At 40.7% G+C, this 25820-nt stretch overlaps 1 protein-coding gene across 8 annotated transcripts in view; it reads left to right on the top strand.

The window, feature by feature from the left end:
- Positions 1-25820, top strand: part of LOC110514498 (semaphorin-6D) — a 155759-nt gene that overhangs the window by 12162 nt on the left and 117777 nt on the right. For 2 of the 8 annotated variants that reach the window (XM_090229027.1, XM_036972463.2), the window contains exons 2-3: positions 7335-7415; positions 17717-17822. The exons of 2 other annotated variants lie outside the window; for them this stretch is intronic. The gene's annotated coding sequence lies outside the window, so the exon portion shown is untranslated. Of the gene's footprint in view, positions 1-7334; positions 7416-11753; positions 11800-17716; positions 17823-25820 lie in introns of all 8 variants that reach the window. 4 more of the 8 variants (XM_090229026.1, XM_090229025.1, XM_036972497.2 and 1 more) reach the window with 2 other exon arrangements.

Below are 25820 nucleotides of genomic sequence, written 5' to 3'. Positions count from 1 at the left end.
TATATATATATAAAAAAAACATGTATATAGTATACAGTGGGGCAAAAAAGTATTTAGCCAGCCAACAATTGTGCAAGTTCTCCCACTTAAAAAGATTAGAGAGGCCTGTAATTTTCATCATAGCTACACTTCAACTATGACAGACAAAATTAGAAGAAAATAAATCCAGAAAATCACATTGTAGGATTTTTAATGAATTTATTTGCAAATTATGGTGGAAAATAAGTATTTGGTCAATAACAAAAGTTTATCTCAATACTTTGTCATTGCCAACAAAGGGTATATAACAGAGGTCATATGTTTTCTGTAAGTGTTCACAAGGTTTTCACACACTGTTGCTGGTATTTTGGCCCATTCCTCCATGCAGATCTCATCTAGAGCAGTGATGTTTTGGGGCTGTTGCTGGGCAACACCGACTTTCAACTTCCTCCAAAGATTTTCTATGGGGTTGAGATCTGGAGACTGGCCTTGAAATGCTTCTTGCGAAGCCACTCCTTCATTGCCCGGGCGGTGTGTTTGGGATCATTGTCATGCTGAAAGACCCAGCCACTTTTCATCTTCAATGCCCTTGCTGATGGAAGGAGGTTTTCACTCATAATCTCACGATACATGGCCCCATTCATTCTTTCCTTTACACGGATCATTCGTCCTGGTCCCTTTGCAGAAAAACAGCCCCAAAGCATGTTTCCACCCCATGCTTCACAGTAGGTATGGTGTTCTTTGGATGCAACTCAGCATTCTTTGTCCTCCAAACACGACGAGTTTACTTTTTACCAAAAAAGTTATATTTTGGTTTCATCTGACCATATGACATTCTCCCAATCTTCTTCTGGATCATCCAAATGCTCTCTAGCAAACTTCAGACGGGCCTGGATATGTACTGGCTTAAGCAGGGGGACACGTCTGACACTGCATGATTTGAGTCCCTGGCGGCGTAGTGTGTTACTGATGGTAGGCTTTGTTACTTTGGTCCCAGCTCTCTGCAGGTCATTCACTAGGTCCCCCCGTGTGGTTCTGGGATTTTTGCTCACCGTTCTTGTGATCATTTTGACCCCACGGGGTGAGATCTTGTGTGGAGCCCCAGATCGAGGGAGATTATCAGTGGTCTTGTATCTTGTGTCTTGTGTCTTCCATTTCCTAATAATTGCTCCCACAGTTGATTTCTTCAAACCAAGCTGCTTACTTATTGCAGATTCAGTCTTCCCAGCCTGCTGCAGGTCTACAATTTTGTTTCTGGTGTCCTTTGACAGCTCTTTGGTCTTGGCCATAGTGGAGTTTGGAGTGTGACTGTTTGAGGTTATGGACAGGTGTCTTTTATACTGATAACAAGTTCAAACAGGTGCCATTAATACAGGTAACGAGTGGAGGACAGAGGAGCCTCTGTGAGAGCCAGAAATCTTGCTTGTTTGTAGGTGACCAAATACTTATTTTCCACCATAATTTGCAAATAAATTCATTAAAAATGTGATTTTCTGGCTTTTTCTTTCTCATTTTGTCTGTCATAGTTGAAGTGTGCCGATGATGAAAATTACAGGCCTCTCTCATCTTTTTAAGTGGGAGAACTTGCACAATTGGTGGCTGACTAAATACTTTTTTGCCCCACTGGATATATTATTACACACATTTTTGTAATAATGACAATTGCAACAATACTGAATGAACAATGAACACTTTTATTTTAACTTAATATAATACATATGGTCTTTTGGATGGGTGTTCTTAAGGTGATTCCACAGGTTGGTGGTATTTTTTGATTTAGTCATTGCTGACATCTTTATCACAAATAAGACACCTTGCTTTCCCTGGTGCCAATCCCATGTAATAGTCCCACGCTGGTGCTCTGCTTTTCTCTGCCATCTGTAAAACACACACACAGCTCTGAAGTGACAATGATACTGAAGAGTCTGCTTAGGAGACAAATACAAATACTCTCAACTGTTGGAATAAAAATAGAGTTTAAGTTACCTGTGATGAATGTTGAAAACAAAAACTGTAATTTCTATATGCAGGAAATCCTATTTTAATAATGGACATGGTAAGAATTGACTACCAAAGTGCGAGTCATAATTCCCATGACACCTTCTAGCAAAATCTGAAAAGCGGTTCCTTCATTCATTTATTCCATAGGATATTTTTAGATTCACTTAAAATAAGGTCTGTGTTTCGTGTAGGCTTACACCACCTGTGTAGATATCCATAGGACAAGGTAACAAGGTAAATATAAGCAAAGATTTTAAAAATTGTGGAGTGGATTTATGAAAATATTTTGAGAAACGTTACCTTATCCTAGTGAGATTTACACGGGTATCAAAACGCCGAGGTGGTTTAAGCCTGCACGAAACACAGACCTTATTTGAAGTAGATCAAGACATTCTCTATGGAAGACATGAACGGTAAAATAATGAAGGAACCCCTTTCAAGTTCAGCCGCAAGTTATTACAGGAATTATAACGCATCGACTATTTCTCTCTAAACCATATACCTTTGACTATTACGAGCCTGCTGCTGCCTACCACCCCTCAGTCAGACTGCTATATCAAATAATAGACTTAACTATAATAAACACACAGAAATACGAGCCTTAGGTCAAATCCGGAAACTATCACCTCGAATACAAAACGTTTATTCCGTTCCGTATTTTATCTAACTGGTGGCATCCATGAGTCTAAATATTCCTGTTACATTGCACAACCTTCAATGTTATGTCATAGTTACGTAAAATTCTGGCAAATTAGTTCGCAAAGAGCTAGGTGGCCCAAACTGTTGCATATACCCTGACTCTGCGTGCAATGAACGCAAGAGAAGTGACACAATTTCACTTGGTTAATATCGCCTGCTAACCTGGATTTATTTGAGCTAAATATGCAGCTTTAAAAATATAAACTTGTGTATTGATTTTAAGGAAGGCATTGATGTTTATGGTTAAGTACACATTGATGCAACGACAGTCGTTGATTGTTTTTTATAAGAGAAGTTTAATGCTAGCTAGCAACTTACCTTGGCTTACTGCATTCGCGTAATAGGCGGGCTCCTCGTGAGGCAGGTGGTTAGAGTTGGACTAGTTAACTGTAAGGTTGCAAGATTGGATGACAAGGTAAAAATCTGTCATTCTGCCTCGTTCCTAGGCCGTCATTGAAAATAAGAATGCGTTCTTAACTGACTTGCCTAGTTAAATAAAGGTGTAAAATATTTAAAAATCGGCAAAATCGGTGCCCAAAAGAATATTAGAATACTGTATGTCTGTGAACACCTCTGCCACACCTTCATTTCTTTGATCTCTACCCCAAACGAATAGTAGCTGAATAGCATATTCAGCTATATAGCTATTCTTAGGTGTAACATCAGAATACGGATATAGAGAAAAGTGCATAAAAATAAAATGTAAGTTCCATTTACGTGTGCTTAACTTTGGTCGGAATTCCCCGCATTAGTCTTTGTTTGTGTTCTTAGAATCTGGGGCACAGTTATTGTGTCTTGTCACAGATAAAGCTTATACTGTAAAGCAATAACTGCATGGGGAAAAATCTATGTAGAGTACAGCTACTGCAGAGCCTATTCTGAGTCATGATCATGTCTCAAAGTAGTTTATTGCAGTTTTTGGAAATTAGGATTTTTATGGGCCCGAAACGTGAAATGAAGCAGGAAATTAAAAACCTAAGCTTGTTTTTCCCGCTTAAAGCCGCTGCTTCATGCAGTGATGCCTCATCATACCCGATTCAGGCTCTGCACGCACTCTAAAAGTGAATGGTATTCATTTACACAAAAGTGTTTTCATTAAACCGCTTAGTTTCTTTTCTTTGTTGAATGGTATCATGCGACTATTGAAAAATAAATATGCTAGTCTCACACATTAGTGTTTAATGACATGCATACTGCCAATTGGGTTTTTATTAGCTTTTTCAAAACCCTGCATTGAATTCCCCAACTATCCATAAATAGCTGTCTTGTTCGACCTTGTTACTGAAACTTGGCCGGGGTCTATCAAGACTTTACTTTACATGTAAGCACTTAGGTAAGGGATGACAATGGATTGCATTCAAGTGTCTGCTAGTCCTCGCTTTGTTTAACGTCAATGTGTGTGTGTTTATGCATGTGTATGTGTTGGTTTTTGCAGAATAGGTCTACATCTCTGGTTGGTGATAATGCTATCAGTTGTTTGGTTTGGACGAGTTGCAAGATTAGTTCAGTAACAGACTTCTATCGCTCTCATTTTCCTGGGTTTCTCTGAGCTCTAGCTCCTTTTGCCTGAATCAGGGTTATTTTTAAACCGTTCTGTGGGGGTAGAGGTCCAGGGAGTTAGTGTCAAATAATTCTACCCAGGGCACCCGGCAAGGGTGTGTACAATTGCCCCCCCCCCCCCCCCCCCCGCCCTCCTTTTCACTGCAATTGTCCGATTTCATGGGTGTGCCAGTTACCCTAGAGAGGTTATGTGGGACGTTAGCGTCCCATCTGGCCAACTTCCAGTGAGATTGCAGAGCTCCAAATTCAAATACAGAAATGCTCATTATAAACATTCAGAAAACAAAACATATTTTACATAGGTTTAAAGATTAACTTCATGTTAATCCAACCACAGTGTCAGATTTATAAAATGCTTTTTGGCGAAAGCATACCTAGCCCAGAACACAGCCCACTTGACAAATTATTACAAACAGTAACTAGCCTAGCAGAAGCGTTACAAAACTCAGAAATATATATATATATAATTAATCCCTTACCTTTGGTGATCTTCATATTGTGGCACTCAGAAGACATTCATTTACTCAATCAATTTTCCTTTTGTTCGATTAAGTCTCTTTATATCCAAAAACCTCAGTTTTTGTTTGCGTTTTCTTCAGTAATCCACAGGCTCAAACGCAGTCAAAACAGGCAGACAAAAAAATTGTATCCGTAAAGTTCATAGAAACATGTCAAACGATGTTTGTAGTCAATCCTCAGATTGTTAGCCTAAATGATATATAATATTTCAACCGGACAGTAACGTCGTCAATATAAAAGGTTAAATTATAAATGCACTCTCTCGGGATTGAGCATGAATAAGCTCTGTGACACGTCAGCGTCCAATCATTCAGACTAGTCTTACTCCCTCATTTATAAGAATACAAGCCTGAAACCATTTCTGAAGACTGTTGACATCTAGTGGAAGGCATAGGAACTGCAAATTGAGTCCTAAGTCAATGGATACTGTAATGGCATTGAATAGAAAACTTCAAAACCCCCCAAAAAATACTTCCTGAATGTATTTTTCTCAGGTTTTTGCCTGCCAAATCAGTTGTGTTATACTCAGACACTATTTTAACAGTTTTGGAACCTTTAGAGTGTTTTCTATCCAAATCTACCAGTTATATTCATATCATATCTTCTGGGTCCGAGTAGCAGGCCGTTTAATTTGGGCATGCTTTTCATCCAAAATTCAGAATGCTGCCCCCTACCCTAGAGAGGTTAACCATGTGGTGACTCATACATGCAGCTGTGTGTGTGTGTGGTGGGTGTTTGTGTGTTATAACAGCTGTTACGATGTTTACCATGTGTTTAGTCTTTTACACAAATACAGTAAACATATTTGTGTTGACACACACAAACGCACTCCTACAGGTTCTCTTTCTCCTGCCCAGTGCCTCCAAGGTGTCTTCATTTGATCCTCCTTTATTGCTTTCCCAAATTATCTCTCTGCCTCGACCAGTCTCTCCCGGAGGGGCAATCACTGGTGACGGACGGTATGAAAGACAACTCAAGGTAAACAAGTCTCCAACTGCAGAGCCTGATACTGCTTTACTGCCTCGTCTCAGAGAGATGAGAGAGAGGTACAGTAAACCGGGTATATCTTTAGTCACCTAATTTGAAAGGACCCAAATAGCCACCACAGCGGAAATGACCCCTACCTCCCACTGTCACACTCTAAACATGGTTCCATTACCTACTACTATAATCACAGTCTGTGTCCGTGACTATTTTAGATGGTTACAAAAAAGGTTCCAAAGGTTTGTCACAGCGAAATGCTTGTGCTTCTAGTTCCCACAGTGCAGTAGTATCTAACAATTCCCCAGCAACTACCTAATACACACAAATCTAAAGGGATTAATGAGAATATGTACACATAGGTATATGGATGAGCGATGGCTGAGCGGCATAGGCAAGGTGCAATAGACGGTATAAAATACAGTATACATGCGATATGAGTAATGTAAGATATGTAAACATTATTTAGAGTGGCATTGTTTAAAATGACTAGTGATCCATTTATTAAAGTGGCCAGTGAAGGGGTCTCAATGTAGGCAGCAGCCTCTCTGAGTTAGTGATTGCTGTTTAGCAGTCTGATGGCCTTGAGATATAAGCTGTTTTTTAGTCTCTCGGTCCCAGCTTTGGTGCACCTGTACTGACCTCACCTTCTGGATGGTAGTGGTGTGAACAGGCAGTGGCTCGGGTGGTTGATGTCCTTGATGATCTTTTTGGCCTTCCTGTGACATCGGGTGCTGTAGTTGTCATGGGGGGCAGGTAGTTTGCCCCCGGTGATGCGTTGTGCAGACCGCACCACCCGCTAGAGAGCCTTGCTGTTGAGGGTGGTGCATTTGCCGGACCAGGCTGTGATACAGCCCGACAGGATGCTCTCGATTGTGCATCTGTAAAAGTTAGTCAGGGTTTTTGGGTGACAAGCCAAATTTCTTCAGTCTCCTGAGGTTGAAGAGGCGCTGTTGCGCTGCCTTCACCACACTATCTGTGTGGGTGGACCATTTCAGTTTGAAGTTCTTCACCGTACATATCACAGACAAACTTTCCACCTTCTCCATTACTGTCCCTTCAAGGTGGATAGGGGGGTGCTCCCTCTGCTGTTTCCTGAAGTCCACGATCATCTCATTTGTTTTGTTGATGTTGAGTGAGAAGTTGTTTTCCTGACACCATACACCGTGTGCCCTCACCTCCTCCCTGTAGGCTGTCTCGTCGTTGTTTGTAATCAAGCCCACTACTGTTGTGTCGTCTCCTAACTTGATGATTGAGTTGGAGGCGTGCATGGCCACGCAGTTGTGGGTGAACAGGGAGTACAGGAGGGGGCTGAACGCACACCCTAGTGGGGCCCCAGTGTTGAGGGTCAGTGAAGTGGAGGTGTTGTTTTGTACCTTCACCACCTGGGGGCATGGCTAAGACCCAGGGCCTCCAGCTTGATGATGAGCTTGGAGGGTACTATGGTGTTGAATGCTGAGCTGTAGTCAATGAACAGCATTCTTCCATAGGTATTCCTTTTGTCCAAATGGGATAGGTCTCATCTAACCAGCAAGCCACCACAATGAACTACACATCTCTATAGTTTGTCCCATTTGGTCTTTCCCTTTTCTCAGTCGGAACACTTCTGAGGTGCTAATGGAGTCGTAATGGAGAGAGACAGACTGAGCTCTGAGGAACATGTATGGGACAATCAGGTCAGTGATTGCATTGAGGCGACCATTCACACACAATACCTTTTTAATTATGTTATTTTAATTAACCAGTGAGCATTATGTCTATGTCCATTTGTCTACCCACTCGCCTTGGCAGACTAGGCTGAATACGCAGGCATTGTGTTCACTTGGCTTCCGAGGTCCCTGCCTCCTACTATATTTTCCATTCAGTCAAATCAAATTTTTTCTCTTTTAGATTAGCATGATAATACCCCACGGGGGGAGGATGGTGAGGTGTCAGCACAGGGTTGCTAATCACATTAACCGTGTGCACCGCCTGGTATTATTATACTAAATGCACCATCGGTTAAACTAACAGTCTGAATTCCGGCATTATTCTCTAATATCAATGGGGTAAGAAAGGGGGAAGGAGCACAATGGCAAATTGTGGGCTATGTGTTGCTCCCTGGTGTCCACACTATTGTTCCATGGATCTTTCCCCAGTGTAATTATGCTATGCTAATACCCTCCCCTTGGTCCCCAGTTATACCTGCAGCAGGGTTGTTCAGCCTTGCAGATTAGACTATGTTGCGTTATTGTAGATGGAGTGAAACTAGAGCAACGATTAAATAAAAAACATCTCCAGTGCCTCCTCTGAAACATGAGCATATCCTGGACTGTTTCTCAGACACTCTCTGTGGTGGTGGGGGTTTGACGGGAAAATCATTGGCTGAGCTTGTTGCCATGGTTTCAGCGTCAGGGTCAGGTGTGGGTCAGACCACCTTGATCTCCTCCGCTGGATTGATTGTGTTGGCCTTGACAGGGTTAGACCGCTGCTCCTCCCCTTGACACGAGGACTTTGTTAAAGCCTGACACAGGCAGCGCAGACAAACCCCCGTCATGGTCTGAGGAGAGCCGGGTGGGGTCAGGAGTTAAGGTGGAGTTGTGGCTTGATCTGAATACTGATTGATTTTCTTTGTGGTTATCTGGGGAAGGGGGCCATGTTAGGAGAGAGGTCAAGTCATTTACCCTTCTGTTAAGACCGACTATGGGAATGTGGTGAAGGAATTGCGAGAGACAAGTAGTCACAACATGCCTCGCCATTTTGCTGGACTGTGTGTGTGCTCCTTGTGATTTCACTCTCACTGACCCACTAATAGACAGCTGAGAGGAGGAAGGACAGTTACAGGGTACTCGGTGTGCCCGATGAACATGTTCTTGGTATTTTGTAGATATGCTCATTTCTGTGGTCAGTTCTTTTAAAATGTTATTTAGAGCCGAAAAACTCCCTCGCTTGTCTTGCATTTTCTCCTAGTAAAGTTGTTTTGACAATGCAATGAGATGACATGCACAACAGAGCTCTTGGGTTTAGCTTGAACTCAACTGATGATATTTTGATGATCTTTGAGTGTCTATATGTGGCTCACATATAGATAGATGGTCCTTCATGCATTTCTAGAAAAAGGGCTCAATTATGTGCACCAAGTTAGTCCCTTTCAAAAGTCTACATTTTAATTGACAATTTAGATGTCTCTCCTCTTCTCAAGTAATCGGAGATATCATCAACATTGTCAAAATAGAAATTCTGGCACTCTCGCCTTTAGTAGTTTGAGGTAGTCCATGAGGTAGTTTGAACCGCAAACCATTGCTAATATTGACTGTAACAGAAATTAGGGGAGCTTGAAACATATGCTTGAACAATGACCATTTAGGAGCCCCTGTATTAAACCTTCAAGGGGGGTTGGACAATGGCACCACCCGCAGTGACATGGTGGTCCACAGCTGTAGATGATCCTAATATCTTAATGTCGAGCCCTGGTCCTGATCCTGCACCCTGGTCCTGATCCTGCACCCTGGTCCTGATCCTGGATAATGAGCAGCTAAGTCTTCCCTCTTTAGTGTCTGTGATTAATCAAACTACTACCAGGTCAGTGGAGGGAACACAGGGTTTGGAAGAAATCTGTCCTCTCCTAACCTCTATCCCTTTCCTTCATCTCTTCCTCCGCGTGGCGAGATCTGTGGTTGTCATTTGTGTTATTTTGCTGGTTAATGGAGGTTTTCTGGTTTCTTTGGAGATGTGGTATCTCTTTCACTGTTGAAGATCCATATTCAGAATCGATGCAGAATCGCACATGCTCATGTCAACACGCGTTAAAAACTTCTTATGGCTAGGGGTTCCGCTAGCGCCCCCCCCAACATTCCCGTGAAAAGGCAGCGCGGGATATTCAAAAATATTTTTTAGAAATATTAAACTTTCACACATTAACAAGTCCAATACAGCAAATGAAAGAAACATCTTGTTAATCTACCCATCGTGTCCGATTTAAAAAAAATGTTTTACAGCAAAAACACAACATATATTTATGTTAGATCACCACCAAATCCCAAAAAACACACAGCTATTATCCCAGCCAATGATAGTCACAAAAGCAGAATTAGAGATAAAAATGAATCACTAACCTTTGATAATCTTCATCAGATGACACTCATGTGACATCATGTTACACATGCATATTTATCCACAAATCTCGGATTACATTGACGCCATGTTCAGAAATGCCTCCAAAATATCCGGAGTAATTACTGAGAGCTACGCCAGATAACAGAAATACTCATCATAAACTTTGACGAAAGATACATGTTTTACATATAATTAAAGATACACTGGTTCTTAATGCAACCGCTGTGTCAGATTTTTTTTAAACGTTACGAAAAAAGCATACCATGCAATAATCTAAAACGGTGCTAAGACATAACAATATTTCTCCGCCATGTTGGAGTCAACAGAAATACGAAATTACATCATAAATATTCCCTTACCTTTGATGATCTTTCATCAGAATGCAGTGGAAGTAGTCCTAGTTCCACAATAAATTGTTGTTTTGTTCCATAATGTCCATTACTAGTGTCCAATTAGCTGCTTTTGCTAGCACGGTTAGTTCACATGTCCAAAAGCTGGCGCTGGTCCAGGCGAACTCGGACGAAAACTGCAAAGTTATATTCCAGGTCGAATAAACTGGTAGAGAATCAATCTTCAGGATGTTATTTTCATATATATCCAATAACGTTCCAACCGGAGCATTCGTTTTTGTCTATAGGGTCATGGAACGCAGGCGATATCAACAGTAATGTGCGCAACCAGGAACTGGCATTCTGCCAGACCAGTGACTCATTCCCCTCCCATCCGGTCATACATCACACTAGAGGCTTAATTCCACATTCGACTGACTGTTGACATCTAGTGGAAGGCGTAGGAAGTGCGAACATATCCATATCTTGTTTGGATGTGAATAGGCGATGACTTGAAATTCGACCAGCCCCAGAATGTCCACTTCCTGTTTGGAAATTTGCCTGCCTTATGAGTTCTGTTATACTCACAGACATAATTCAAACAGTTTTAGAAACTTCAGAGTGTTTTCTATCCAATAGTAATAATATGCATATATTAGCATCTCGGACAGAGGAGGATGCAGTTCACTATGGGCACGCAATTCATCCAAAGTGAAAATGCTGCCCCCTATCCCTAACAGGTTTTTAACATGTAGGTGTGTGAGCTGCTTGTTTGTCCTTCCAACCATATATGGAAGCTTCTGGAAAGAGTGGAATGAAGTTGCAAATAAAACAAACATCCTGTAAAATATTTCAGCGGCCAGAGTTGTACATGATTACGTACCAAGTTGTGATTACGAACAGTGGATTTTGTAACAGTGTTTACATGTTATCACAGAGTTGAGAGGAAGCCCAGGCTGGACAGTTTTGTTGCCTTAGCTCTGGTGGTGGACTCGTTCCTCTCTACTAATGTTACCCAATCAGAAAAGATTATGCTGGCACCATTATCTCAAAGCCCTCTCAGATTTTCCCTTCCAATTCACATTTCTGTTTTTCCTTTTTTAAGTGTTTAGCTTATGCTACTCTTATGCTGGCTTGCATATCATACTTTTAGATTGAGGCGAGTTTTCTTATTGTTTAAGGAAAATAAGATTGAGCTCCACATACGATATGGTAAGAGCCTAGAAAGTTTACTGAACCCTGAACAGATGCTTGCTTTTTCCCTTACTCCTGGAAAATCTATTTTGAAATTGTGTTGACGAGTTGATCGCAGTGCACCAATCAGATAGGATCATGCTCGTACTAACAGGTGGCTTATTGATCTGTGGTGTTGATTAAACTGTGCAACTTTCTCCTCTTTTCCAAAGGAAAATAAAACGCATAGTCCTACCCTCTAAAATAAATCTACTGGGCATTTGGGAGCAATTTGAAGTCTGGAACCTTTTAGTGCCTTGGAGTTAATCATGTTTTGCTGTTGAACTTGAAATGGAATTTGGGTTTCACTGCACACAAGTGCTGAATATGTTATTGTTTTGTTTTGTTCTTTCCCAGGCTGTGCTTTGAAATCTGAACTGATCCATTACAGCTCTTACAGATGGCAAGTACCAGCATTCATCGATCAACATTTTGCTACAGACCAAAAAAGAGCAAAACAATAGAATATTGGCCAGAAGCCCATGCATATCACGCAACCCACAAATAGGCTGTTATTGATACACTACAGTTTAGATTTTTTCTCTTGGTGCTCTTTGCCTTTTTCACTCATACTGGGGGCATAGATAAAATAGAAGAAAGTACAAATAAACAGAGCTATTATAGAATATTATTATAGAACATGTTAGCATGTGGCTAACAGCTGGTCTGTTTGGTTTTTTTAGTCCAGTGGCTTCTTTTTTTAACATGTCTTTACAGGTTGAACTACCTGCTGTGTTTTTGGGGAACTAGGTCACATACACGACCTTGACCATTTGTCTAGGATAGATAAGGTCCTAGTGTTGGATTTAGGCCAATTGTCTCTAATCATGCCCTCAAAAATGTTCAATTGCAGATGATTTTGACCGACCAAGTTCAGTCTAACTATAAATAGCCACTGCAATGGGAGGGGAAATGCACTTTCTTGAGGCTCTGCTGAATCGACTAGCAGAAGGAATTTTCCAGAACAATGACCAGGTTAATGTGTTTACAAAATGTTAATTGTGATTGATGGCCCTCATGTTTGATGGCCCTTTACCTCCCTTATCTCACCTCATTTGCTCACATCGTATATAGACTTATTTTCCTACTGTATTATTGACTGTATGTTTGTTTTACTCCATGTGTAACTCTGTGTTGTTGTATGTGTCGAACTGCTTTGCTTTATCTTGGCCAGGTCGCACTTGTAAATGAGAACTTGTTCTCAACTTGTTTATCTGGTTAAATAAAGGTGAAATCATTATTTAAATTAAAAAAAGTTAAGCAAGGCCTTGTCCTGATTTGGGATTTCTGTAGTGTATGTTTTTGTGGCCAAGGACTTGGATAACCCTCATAATGTGCTATAATTCACAACATGAACCATGTACTGCAAGAGCATGGACATGCTCTGGCATCATTTAAAAAATTGGACCTAAATCTAGGTGTCAGCCTATCCAGAGGAACAAAATAATTTACTAAACCAACAGGTTGTTATTTGTCACTGTTTGAAAGATCTCTTTGCCATATTGTCAGAGAGTGGAGAATTCAAAGAGAGAAATCCAAAGATTTCTCAAACCGCTCTGTGCTGAAAGGGGAACTGGCAAAGTGAAGCCTAATTCTCTTTAAGCAGATTGCCAGAACAGATTGTGTTCTGAGATGCCCTGTGATTTGGCCATCTCCAACTCTCTCTAGGATTTGTCAACAGATTTTGTTCATAATCTGCCCATTATCAATGTAAACTAAGTGCAATTTTGTTAACTTCCCTTTCTCTGAATAGAGAAGAACCTGTAAAGAAACTTGTCCTCTTCTGCTTTGTTAGTCAATGTTATTTCTCTTCTGACATTTTAAGCACAGGACATTTAAATCTCTTTTTTTTGCTGCTTGGGTCTTTCCTTTACTTCAATAATCATTGTTTGCCTTCCACTATAAACCTGGCTATATTATTGAGAGGGTTATCGAACATACGAATCCTGCCCACGGGTGTTTTGAGTTAAAAAAAAAATATATATATATATATACAGTGCCTTGCGAAAGTATTCGGCCCCCTTGAACTTTGCGACCTTTTGCCACATTTCAGGCTTCAAACATAAAGATATAAAACTGTATTTGTTTGTGAAGAATCAACAACAAGTGGGACACAATCATGAAGTGGAACGACATTTATTGGATATTTCAAACTTTTTTAACAAATCAAAAACTGAAAAATTGGGCGTGCAAAATTATTCAGCCCCTTTACTTTCAGTGTAGCAAACTCTCTCCAGAAGTTCAGTGAGGATCTCTGAATGATCCAATGTTGACCTAAATGACTAATGATGATAAATACAATCCACCTGTGTGTAATCAAGTCTCCGTATAAATGCACCTGCACTGTGATAGTCTCAGAGGTCTGTTAAAAGCGCAGAGAGCATCATGAAGAACAAGGAACACACCAGGCAGGTCCGAGATACTGTTGTGAAGAAGTTTAAAGCCGGATTTGGATACAGTTTTATATCTTTATGTTTGAAGCCTGAAATGTGGCAAAAGGTCGCAAAGTTCAAGGGGGCCGAATACTTTCGCAAGGCACTGTGTGTGTGTATATATATAAGAATTTGAACGGTAGTATATATGTTTTGGAGTCACTTATAAATGTCCTTGTTTTTTTTAAATAAAAGCTAAAAAAAAAAAAATCCATTAAAATAACATAAAATTGATCAGAAATACAGAGTAGACATTGTTAATGTTGTAAATTACTGGAAACGGCAGATTTCTTTATGGAATATCTACAGTTGTCGCCAAGAAGTTTTGAGAATGACACAAATATTATTTTCCACAAAGTTTGCTGCTTCAGTGTCTTTGATATTTGTGTCAGATGTTACTATGGAATACTGAAGTATAATTACAAGCATTTCATAAGTGTCAAAGGCTTTTATTGACAATTACATGAAGTTGATGCAAATAATCGATATTTGCAGTGTTGACCCTTCTTTTTCAAGAGCTCTGCAATCCGCCCTGGCATGCTGTCAATTAACTTCTGGGCCACATCCTGACTGATGGCAGCCCATTCTTGCATAATCAATGCTTGGAGTTTGTCAGAATTTGTGGGTTTTTGTTTGTCCCCCTGCTTCTTGAGGATTGACCACACGTTCTCAATGGGATTAAGGTCTGGGGAGTTTCCTGGTCATGGACCCAAAATATCTATGTTTTGTTCCACGAGCCACTTAGTTATCACTTTTGCCTTATGGCAAGGTGCTCCATCATGCTGGAAAAGGCATTGTTTGTCACCAAACTGTTCCTGGATGGTTGGGAGAAGTTGCTCTTGGATGATGTGTTGGTACCATTCTTTATTCATGGCTGGTTTCTTAGGCAAAATTGTGAGTGAGCCCACTCCCTTGTCTGAGAAGCAACCCCACACATGAATGGTCTCTGGATGCTTTACTGTTGGCATGACACAGGACTGATGGTAGCGCTCACCTTGTCTTCTCCGGACAAGCTGTTTTACGGATGCCTCCAAGAATTGGGGATTGAAAGGGGATTCCTCAGAGTCCTCAGCAGTCCAATCCCTGTACCTTTTACAGAATATCAGTCTGTCCATGATGTTTTTCCTGGAGAGAAGTGGCTTCTTTGCTGCCCTTCCTGACACCAGGCCATCCTCAAAGTCTTTGCCTCACTGTGCGTGCAGATGCACTCACACCTGCCTGCTGCCTTTCCTGATCAAGCTCTGTACTGGTGGTGCCCCGATCCCACAGCCGAATCAACTTTGGGAGACTGTCCTGGCGCTTAATCTGATCACTCTTCATAACATTCTGGAGTATATGCAAATTGCCATCATACAAACTGAGGCAGCAGACTTTGTGAAAATGTATATTTGTGTAATTCTCAAAACCTTTGGCCATGACTGTACATAGATGTACAGAGGCCCATTATCAGCAACCATCACTCCTGTGTTCCAAGGGTACGTTGTGTTCGCTAATCCAAGTCTATCATTTAAAAAGGCTAATTGATCATTAGAAAACCCTTTTGAAATTGTTAGCACAGCTGAAAACTGTTGTTCTGATTTAAAGAAGCAATAAAACTGGCCTTCTTTAGACTAGTTGAGTATCTGGAGCATCAGCATTTGTGGGTTCGATTACAGGCTCAAAATGGCCAGAAACTCATCAGTCACTCAAATGAAGGCTATTCCATGCGAGAAATTGCCAAGAAATTTAAGATCTCGTACAACGCTGTGTACTATTCCCTTCTGAGAACAGTGCAAACTGGCCCTAACCAAATAGAAAGAGGGGTGGGAGGCCCTGGTGCACAACTGAGCAAAAGGACAAGTAAATTAGTGTCTAGTTTGAGAAAGATGCCTCAAGTCCTCAACTGGCACCTTCATTAAATAGTATCCGCAAAACACCTGTCTCTACGTCAACAGTGAAGAGGCAACTCCGGGATGCTGGCCTTCTAGGCAGAGTTGCAAAGAAAAGCCATGTATCAGACTGGCCAATAAAAATAAAAGATTAATATGGACAAAAGAACACAGACAAAGAACACAGACACTGGGCAGAGGAAGATTGGATTTTTTTTTAATGGAGAGACGAATCTAAGTTTGAGGTGTTCGGATCACAAAGAAGAACATTCGTGAGTTGCAGAAAAAATGAAAATATGCTGGAGGTGTGCTTGATGCCATCTGTCAAGGATGGTGGAGGAAGTGTGATGGTCTCGGGGTGCTTTGGTGGTGGTAAAGTGGGAGATTTGTATAGGGTAAAAGGGATCTTGAAGGAGGAAGGCTATCACCCCATTTTGCAACGCCATGCCATACCCTGTGGACGGTGCTTAATTGGAGCCAATTTCCTCCTACAACAGGACAATGACCCAAACTGTAATAACTATTTAGGGAAGAAGCAGTCAGCTGGTATTCTGTCTATACTGGAGTGGCCAGCACAGTCACCGGATCTCATACCTATTGAGCTGTTGTGGGAGCAGCTTGACCGCTTGACCGTAAGAAGTGCCCATAAAGTCAATCCAATTTGTGGGAGGTGCTTCAGGAAGCATGGGGTGAAATCTCTTCAGATTACCTCAACAAATTGACAACTTGAATGCCAAAGGTCTGCAAGGCTATAATTGCTGCAAATGGAGGATTCTTTGATAAAAGCAAAGTTTGAAGGACACAATTATTATTTAAACTAAAAATCATTATTTATAACCTTGTCAACGTCTTGTCTATATTTCCTATTCATTTTGCAACTCATTTCATGTATGTTTTCATGGAAAATAAGGACATTTCTAAGTGACCCCAAACTTTTGTGTGTGTGTGTGTGTTAGCTCAACCATTCCGTGGGGGACCTACTGATCCTGGGACGGTTGAGCTAACGTAGGCTATGCGATTAGCATGAGGTTGTAAGTAACAAAAACATTTCCCATGACATAGACATATCTGATATTGTCAGAAAGCTTAAATTCTTGTTAATCTAACTGCACTGTCCAGTAGCTATTACAGTGAAATAATACCATGCTATTGTTTGGGGAGAGTGTACAGTTATGAACTTAAAGTTAATAAACCAACTTTGGCACATTTGGACAGTCTTGATACAAATATTTTAACAGAAATGCAATGGTTCTTTGGCTCAGTCTACACAAGCCTAAATTGCATCTGGGCTGGGATAATACATTATGGCCCTTCTCTTGCATTTAAAAAAATGATGCTACAAAATAATACAAAAAAACACATGTTTTTTTTCTTTGATTAACTTTTACCAGATCTAATGTGTTATTCTCCTACATTCATTTCACATTTCCACAAACTTCAACGTGTTTCCTTTATATGCATATCCTTGCTTCAAGTCCTGAGCTACAGGCAGTTAGATTTGGGTACGTCATTTTAGGCGAAAGTTGGGGAAAAAAGGGGTGGATCCTTAAAAGGGGAGATATATATTACTTTTTAAAATGACTTAAACTAACTGTAGAAATGATAATAGCCCTTCATTCATACAGTTTCTTGACTGTCCAGTTCTAATATTATTGACCTGCTCCATCTTGTTTTTAAGAAGAAGTCCACTTGTTAATATAATTGTGTCTGTGTTCTAAAGGAACTTTGGGAACCCTGCTTCACAATATATTAATTGCGGCAGAGGGATTTGATTGATGTGACATGCAGGACCTTCGAGGTGTTAATTTACGCTAAAAGCCCAACTTAAAAAAAATAAAAATAAAAAATTATTTTTTTATTTTTTTTTAAAATTTGTTTTAATTTTTAATTTTATTAAAATGACCAAATGGAGCAGATGGTCTAGCCAAGAAATAGAACATTACATATGGTGAATGTCTGACTGTAAGTCCATCTTGAATTTGCCCGTTTTAAATAATTATTATTTTTGTTTTTGTTTTAGATTGTGGATGTCTTCACTTGGGGTGGCGATCCTAACCAGCTAGTGCCAGTCATCTATCCGTGTCAGCTGGCTGAATCTCTACAGTCAAATTTGTTGAAAGTTTAAGGTAAGACTGCCGTGAATTTTAATTGCAGTGAGATGAATATTGATTTGGAGTTGTAGCTCTGGCTATGAACGTTCTTCTTACTGTTTGATCTTTAATAATTCTGGATATGAGTGGTTTGATGGGATGAGTGCAAGTTCTGCTGGCTGGAGGCACCCAGTGACAGATTGATAAATGGAAGCAGTGTGAAAGGTTATTAAGCCACTTTTTTAATTGTAATTACATATATTATTCATTAGATTTTATACAATATTTTAATCAGTCTGCAGAGCTGAGTAATTTTCATGGGCAAATGTAGGGGGTAACTCCTCTTCATAACTTTGAAATATCCTTGCTTTTTGTTTTTGTAGAAGTAGATTAGATATAACATGATAATATGTGTTTATTAGCATGACAATAGCAGATTGAGGAATAGGCTGTGATGGAAAGTGTCTTAAATTGCATTATGGCTAACCCGCCAGTAATGCAGGTATTGAAAAAAACAACTGCATAGATTCCCCTAGTGACTGTAGCCTAGATGAAGAGGCATCCTGTCTAGTCTGACAGTCCCTGGCGACCATGACCACGGACAGTAGAGGACAGGGCCAAGGTGTGCTGGTGACAGGCCATCTCATGGGATGGGTCTGAACAGATGGTTGGCCAGATGTAATCTAGCTGTGACCTTGGACCAATCTGAGGGTAGAACCAGTGCAAATGTCTAAAAAAAAAAACATGTCCATAATATCGGTCTAAGACCCATTTTACAGTACTTTGTTATTGTTTGGTGTCTGTTAGTGAGTGATTTACATTTTATTTTACATTTTGAGGACATACAGGTATAATTAGAGCAATTTCTGCACATATGCAGTCTTTGGGGAGTGTGTCCTTCTATTGCTTAAACAGCAGCTTCTCTCTTCTCAATAGTTCCCATCTCACCTGCCACTTGACCATCCAGGGCTCTCAGAGGAGATGCCCCAACCCTGGCCCAATTCAAACAGCCAGATCCAGAAACTGAGTGAGAGGAGCCTGGGGAATGACTGCCACATCAGCCCAACACTCGCCAGCCCTGTAGAGTGATTTAAGAGCAGTGAAGGGAGGGGCAGGACAAGAGCTGGATTGGGGACCGGGGGTGAGGTTAGAGGTGTCAGGCGTATAATTGGGGTGAGGAGATCTCGGGGTAGATGGAGATAAGCTTTATTAAGTCAGTTGAACTTGGATGTGGCCCGTCCACCTTGCTTACCCACACATACAGGCCAATCTTCCATTTCCATAAGAGACTCTGTTCAACAAAGACATAGAGGGCAAACTCCTCAGGCTCCTTTCAATCGGAGAAAAGACAAAGACCTCATTAATCTACAAATGCTAGTGGGAAAGCTATCTATGGTCCTGTGTCCAAATGGTTGACACAGTTCCAGTTGAAAACATATGCTTCTGTCAGATAGTTATGTTTTAAGGACTGATTAGTTAATATGCAAGTGTGTTCAGTAGTTTCAGGGCTTTTTTATTTGTTTCAAAGCCAGTTTGACACGACACTTTGTCAGTGATGTCGTCAGTTGGAGAAATGTGTTTTTATTTTCTTCAAACAGTAAATGCAAAATTGTTAATGCTCGATCATTGAAGTCTCCCCTTCGCTCAGGCTCTTATTCTGCTATGCCCTGTAGAGGCTTGTTTTTCAAAGCCACTGTGAAGGAAAGGGACATTGACAACCTGGACACAGCTCTCTTTTCCTGAGAAAATAGTTTTAGACTCTGAGCAGCAAAACAAGAGAAAGTTGATGCGGAGAGGTCACGGGCAGAATTAGCTGCCTCCCTCAGTTCCTCCCAATACAAATTGGTTTCCGAGGAACTCAAGAAAGAGGCTGGCTCCTTGTTCTCTGCTTCCTTAGTAGCTTGTTAATCCCCAGCTCTGTCCGGAGGGGAAATGCTTGCGCACACACTACCCCCCAAAAACGACCCCCTGTCCTCCTACCCAATCCTACAGGGACTTGCTAATCCTGTGCCTGGTCATGGTGTGGAGATTGCTGGCTTTTCAAAGCCCGTCTCTGGCCAGACTTCAAAGTCACAGCGATACAAGGCTTGAGAAAGTGGGCTTGGCGAATGAGGTCTGCTGTGAGCAAACCTGCTATGAGGGTCACCTCAAACGTTACCTATGCACTTTCCCCAAGGCAACACTGAGAAGTTCAGTCTCGAGGGGATGGCTTTCTTGATTGGGGTACTGGGTGGGGGATAGCTGGTTTGTCAGATGTGTGTGGAGGCCCTCTCTGGCCATAACATGTGAAACCTGACAGAAGGATGGCAGGGCTGTGAAGCTATTTTTCTCAATTTGAAGAGCTGCTACCAAATTGAAAGGTACCATTTCAAGTGAAATACAGGAAGAAAAGTATTTTTAATCTTTTAAGTCTTTTTAATTCTTGAACTGACAAACTCCTAATTCTGAATATGGGAATTTTTATTGATCCTCATCATTTATAGTTATGATGATACCTTTGCCTTGTGCCAATCTTGTCAGATTATATTCATTGAGCTGTCATAACAAGTCTATCTATGTATAGGATGTATCGTGAGTCAGGATTTTGGCTCTGGATGTATTAATTGTGAGACATCTCACTGTTTATAATTTTACAGCTCCTTTGCCAAGAATCACTCCAATTACTACCATGTACATTATTTTTGGGTCCTCATACTCAGTTAGATTCTCAGATAACAATTTTCTTGATTGGAGCAGCAAGGATTCATGCCAGCTTAGTAGGATTTTCAGGGTCATTGCACTTACATTATTTTTCTGTTCAGCATCTGTCGCCCTTTCTTAGAAATGATTTAACACAATACCATACTTGTTATTTTAATTGGCATGACTAATCTTATGGGCTTCACATTCAAAGTGTTTAAGTACAAATGTTTGTGCCCATGTGCTTGTTAGTCCGACCAAGTGGAAATCCAGTTTTCTCAAATATTTGTCCTCATTTTGTCATCCTCCTTGAGTTATTTGTCTCGTTACTTAAATGTAATCAGAAGTCTTTGTTGCTTGGACGGTTGAGAGGGCTTGCTCAATTTAGACCCTTGATTGGAATAAAGGAATGATTACAGTGAAGGACTCCTTACTCCTGAATACTTGCCTGCTCGCTTGTTTAACGAATGCAGCGTGCCCGTGCAACCTGGCAATTAGTTTAAGTGAACTCCCCCGGCTCCAGATGATGCTTTTTGCCTTCCCGACCAGGAAAGTGCTGGGATGTGTGGCAAGTGGGATTCTGTCCTAATGCTCTGAGACAGCTTTTCCCTGGGCTAACCCAGTGTAAGAGGTCAGCAAGGTTTAGTAGAATAATGAGGAGGTTCTGTTAACTACAGATACATTAGTAGATGTGATTTTTACAATTCATTGAGCTTATTCAATTAGCAAACCCTAGCCTATTATTTAGTGCAGATCATTCTCTACAGATTTATTTACATACCTTTTCCCTCCTTTGTTAGGTGATAAAAATACTTTATTTCTACAGTGGTTCGTCCTTTAAAAGTTGCAGCGTACTGCAGCACAGCTTGCATGGTGCCACAGAATTCTATGGCACGTTATTTAAGTGTCAGCCATTGTAAACATTAAAGCTAGTTAGTGCTAGTTTCACCACCAGAGGGCATCTTTGAGAATAATTTGATAGCCTTCAATAGTGGCTGTACTAGATCATTTAACTTTTTTTTGTAAGAACATAGTATATGGGACTGATTTTAAGAAATGTTGCTTAATTCAATTGATTTATATTATGGTGTTTCTAACGATGCTAAAATAGTTGTATGTTATGGCTTCAAATCCTATTGCTTCTAATGCTCTTTAAATAAATAAGACCTACACCACTTTTAACAGCACATTACTCAACATTAGTGAGACTAATGTCGCCTACAGTATATCGAAAAATATGTTTTTTCAATGATGTGACTGCCAATAATTACATATGGGTCTCCCGGTGGTGGCCGGCACAGGTATTGAACCTGCATCTGTAGCAACACATTTCGCACTGCGATGCAGTGTCTACGATCCCTGCGTCAATCAGGAGGGCTGTTATAATACTGTACATGGTGTCCAGGTCAAGATAACCAAAACATTTCTTTATTATAGACTATCAGGAAGAATGTTGGCACTTATTTATTTTGATCCAAAGCCATGAATGAGTGAGTCACTCAGCTTTATGTAGGTGCCGGGCTATAGGACTGTGCCATCAACTTGATAATATATAATTAGTTATTTCGAGGCCAAAACATTTATTTCTGTTTTTAGAGGGGGAGAAACGCTGGGCCAATTGTGCGCCGCCCTATGGGACTCCTAATCATGGTCAGATGTGATGTATAATAATAAATAGGGATGCACAATATATCGGTAAACATATCAGAATCGGAAGATATTATCTAAAAATGCCAACATGGTATCGGCCTGAGGTCTAGTTTAAAGCCGATGTGCAAAACCGACGTCAAAGTTGACGTGCATACCTATATAACGTCGGTTTTGCACATCGGCTTTAAACTAGACCTCAGGCCGATACCATGCCGTAATGACGCCACATACAATTTTGCGCTACACGTGCAACACAGCATTCATAACCTAGCCCACAATGTCTGCTGTGTGGGTCAAGCAGTCAACAAGTCGAGCAGTCATTTGAAAGAGTAAGAACATTTCAGCGAGAGAACTCAAAGGCGAAATCCATTAAAGCCAACATAATGGAATTCATTGCCCTTGACAATCAACCGTTCTATGTCGTGGATGATGTTGGCTTTCACCGACTGGTCGAGCACCGGTTCACAATACCAAGTGCACTATTTTTCAGATGTTGCCCTACCGGAGTTACACAGTAATAGCGTCACTGCTATTAGCTTCAAGACATACATACCATGGAACGCCGTTTGGGTCTTTGCGTGTCAAAAAAGATACAGTAGCACTGTCAAAGATGTACAAAAAAGACTGCAAACAACGACCACAAAACGATGTGTTTACAATACCGCGTTGGTAATCAAATCAAATGTATTTACACAGCTCTTTCTACATCAGCCAATGCCAAAAAGTGCTGTACACAAACCCAGCCTAAAACGGCAAGCAATGCAGATGTAGAAGCATGGTGGCTAGGAAAAACTCCCTTGAAAGGACAGAACCTTGGAAGAAACCTAGAGAGGAACCAGGCTCTGAGGGGTAATAAAGCATCATTTGTTTGACCGCAACTTCTGGGGTAGCTAGTTTTAGCTTGGTACCAATACGGCCAGCCTGAAAACAAGTAAGACCAGTAGAAACTGCAGTCATTTTCATAATTCTTAGCATTGATTTAGGAATCCTTGTGAGTAAGTATTAGCAAGGTTGCCATTTGTTGTTCGCCTATTGAAATGTAACTTCAGTTCATGAAAATAAATAGTGAAGCTCGATCGGACTTGGTTATGTGTTGTGAAGCTAGCCACAATAAGGATTAGGCACAATAGTGGAATTTGAAGTTTGCCTTCAAAATAAAAGTATGTCATTAACAGTGATGCAAATGAATACAAATAGTAGAATTATGCCATACTTTTATTTTGAAGGCTAACCACAAAGGCCACTATTATGGCTAATCCTTATTGTGGCTAGCTTCACATAGATGGGTCCGACCACCATTAATCAAATAAAAACTCTTATACATTAGGGTTATTTTAGATGATGACACCTAGCTAAATAGTTAGCTAGCTAACTACAGCTACTGAAACAGATTATGTAGTTTTACTATGTTTTTGGGGAAGAACATCGTTTGCATCCATGAGCTAGCTAGCTTTTTTTATGACCAGCACTGTAGGTGCGCGAGACAACCTCCCCAGCATCATAGCATACATGAAATGCAAGTGATAGTGTAATTAATGAACTTGTTAAATTATTGTGACGTGAAGTCATATTCCGGTCCTGATTGGTCAGCAAGCTTATTTGACATGTCAAATAGTGTTATCTATTGCTCATTGTTTTCTTTTTGACACGCAAAAGCCCAAACTACATTCCATAGCAAAGATCCAAACGGCGTTCCATAGAAATCCTGGTTGAGAATTAAACGACTGAACAAATGACCAACGAAACAGCACAGCAAGTAAAGGAAAGAAATAGGTTTTGATTATGTTTTACTGGTAATGGGGACATACGTAAATGCCAACAAAATAACTTTTTGGTAAGTGTGGTGTATGTGTGTGTGTGACTTTTATTTAACTAGGCAAGTCAGTTAAGAGCAAATTCTTATTTACAATGACGGCCTACCCCGGCCAAACCCGGACGATGCTGGGCCAATTGTGCGCCGCCCTATGGGACTCCCAATCACGACCGGATGTGATACAGCCTGGATTCGAACCCGGGACTGTAGTGATGCCTCTTGCACTGGGATGCCGTGCCTTAGACCGCTGCGTCTGTGTGTGTGTGTTAACTATTTAACTGTACTAGAATGCTTAAAAGGCCACAATTTTTTTGGTAAGGAAAATAACTGATATCACCAGCAGCAAGTAATTCAGTGATATTTATTCACAGTAATTAGTTATAGAACCATAACTAAATTAACATCAGTATTTTAAGTGTTTATCATTTTCTTTTTTTATTTAACCTTTATTTAACCAGGTAGACTAGTTGAGAACAAGTTCTCATTTGCAACTGCAACCTGGCCAAGATAAAGCAAAGCAGTTCGACACATACAACAACACAGAGTTATACATGGAATAAACAAACATACAATCACTAATACAGTAGAAAAAGTCTATATACAGTATGTGCAAATTAGGTAGGATAAGGGAGGTAAAGGCAATAAATAGGCCATGGTGGCGAGGTAATACTGGAATGGTAGAATGTGCAGAAGATGATGAATGTGCAAGTAAAGATACTGGGGTGCAAAGGAGCAAGATAGATAGATACAGTATGGGGATGAGGCAGTTGGGTGGGCTATTTACAGATGAGCTATGTGCAGGTGCTGTGAGCTGCTCTGACAGCTGGTGCTTAAAGCTAGTGAGGGAAATAAGAGTTTCCAGCTTTAGTGATTTTTGCAGTTCGTTCCAGTCATTGGCAGCAGAAAACTCGAAGGCGAGGCGGCCAAAGGAAGAATTGGCTTTGGGGGTGACCAGTGAGATATACAGTGGGGAAAAAAGTATTTAGTCAGGTGTCTTTTATACTGATAGCAAGTTCAAACAGGTGCCATTAATACAGGTAACGAGTGGAGGATAGAGGAGCCTCTTAAAGAAGAAGTTTACAGGTCTATGAGAGCCAGAAATCTTGCTTGTTTGTAGGTGACCAAATACTTATTTTCCACCATAATTTGCAAATAAATTCATTAAAAATCCTACAATGTGATTTTCTGGATTTTTTTTCCTCATTTTGTCTGTCATAGTTGAAGTGTACCTATGATAAATTACAGGCCTCTCATATTTTTAAGTGGGAGAACTTGCACAATTGGTTGCTGACTAAATACTTTTTTGCCCCACTGTACCTGCTGGAGCGTGTGCTACAGGTGGGTGCTGCAATGGTGACCAGTGAGCTAAGGTGGTGCTTTACCTAGCAGAGACTTGTAGATGACCTGGAGCCAGTGGGTTTGACGACGAGTATGAAGCCAACGAGAGCGTACAGGTCACAGTGGTGGGTAGTATATGGGGTTTTGGTGACAAAACGGTTGGCACTGTGATAGACTGCATCCAATTTGTTGAGTAGAGCGTTGGAGACTATTTTGTAAATGACATCGCCGAAGTCGAGGATCAGTAGGATGGTCAGTTTTACGAAGGTATGTTTGGCAGCATGAGTGAAGGATGCTTTGTTGTGAAATAGGATGCCGATTCTAGATTTCATTTTGGATTGGAGATGTTTAATGTGAGTCTGGAAGGAGAGTTTAGAGTCTAACCAGACACCTAGGTATTTGTAGTTGTCCACATATTCTAGGTCAGAACCGTCCAGAGTAGTGATGCTGGACTGGCGGGCAGGTGTGTGCAGCGATCGTTTGAAGAGCATGCATTTAGTTTTACTTGCATTTAAGAGCAGTTGGAGGCCACGGAAGTAGAGTTGTATGGCATT

Source organism: Oncorhynchus mykiss, chromosome 3 (assembly GCF_057628025.1).
Source record: "Oncorhynchus mykiss isolate SJ-2025 chromosome 3, ASM5762802v1, whole genome shotgun sequence".
NCBI lineage: Eukaryota > Metazoa > Chordata > Actinopteri > Salmoniformes > Salmonidae > Oncorhynchus > Oncorhynchus mykiss.
Note: the sequence above shows the minus strand (reverse complement) of the source record. Positions and strands in the feature narration are given on the sequence as shown.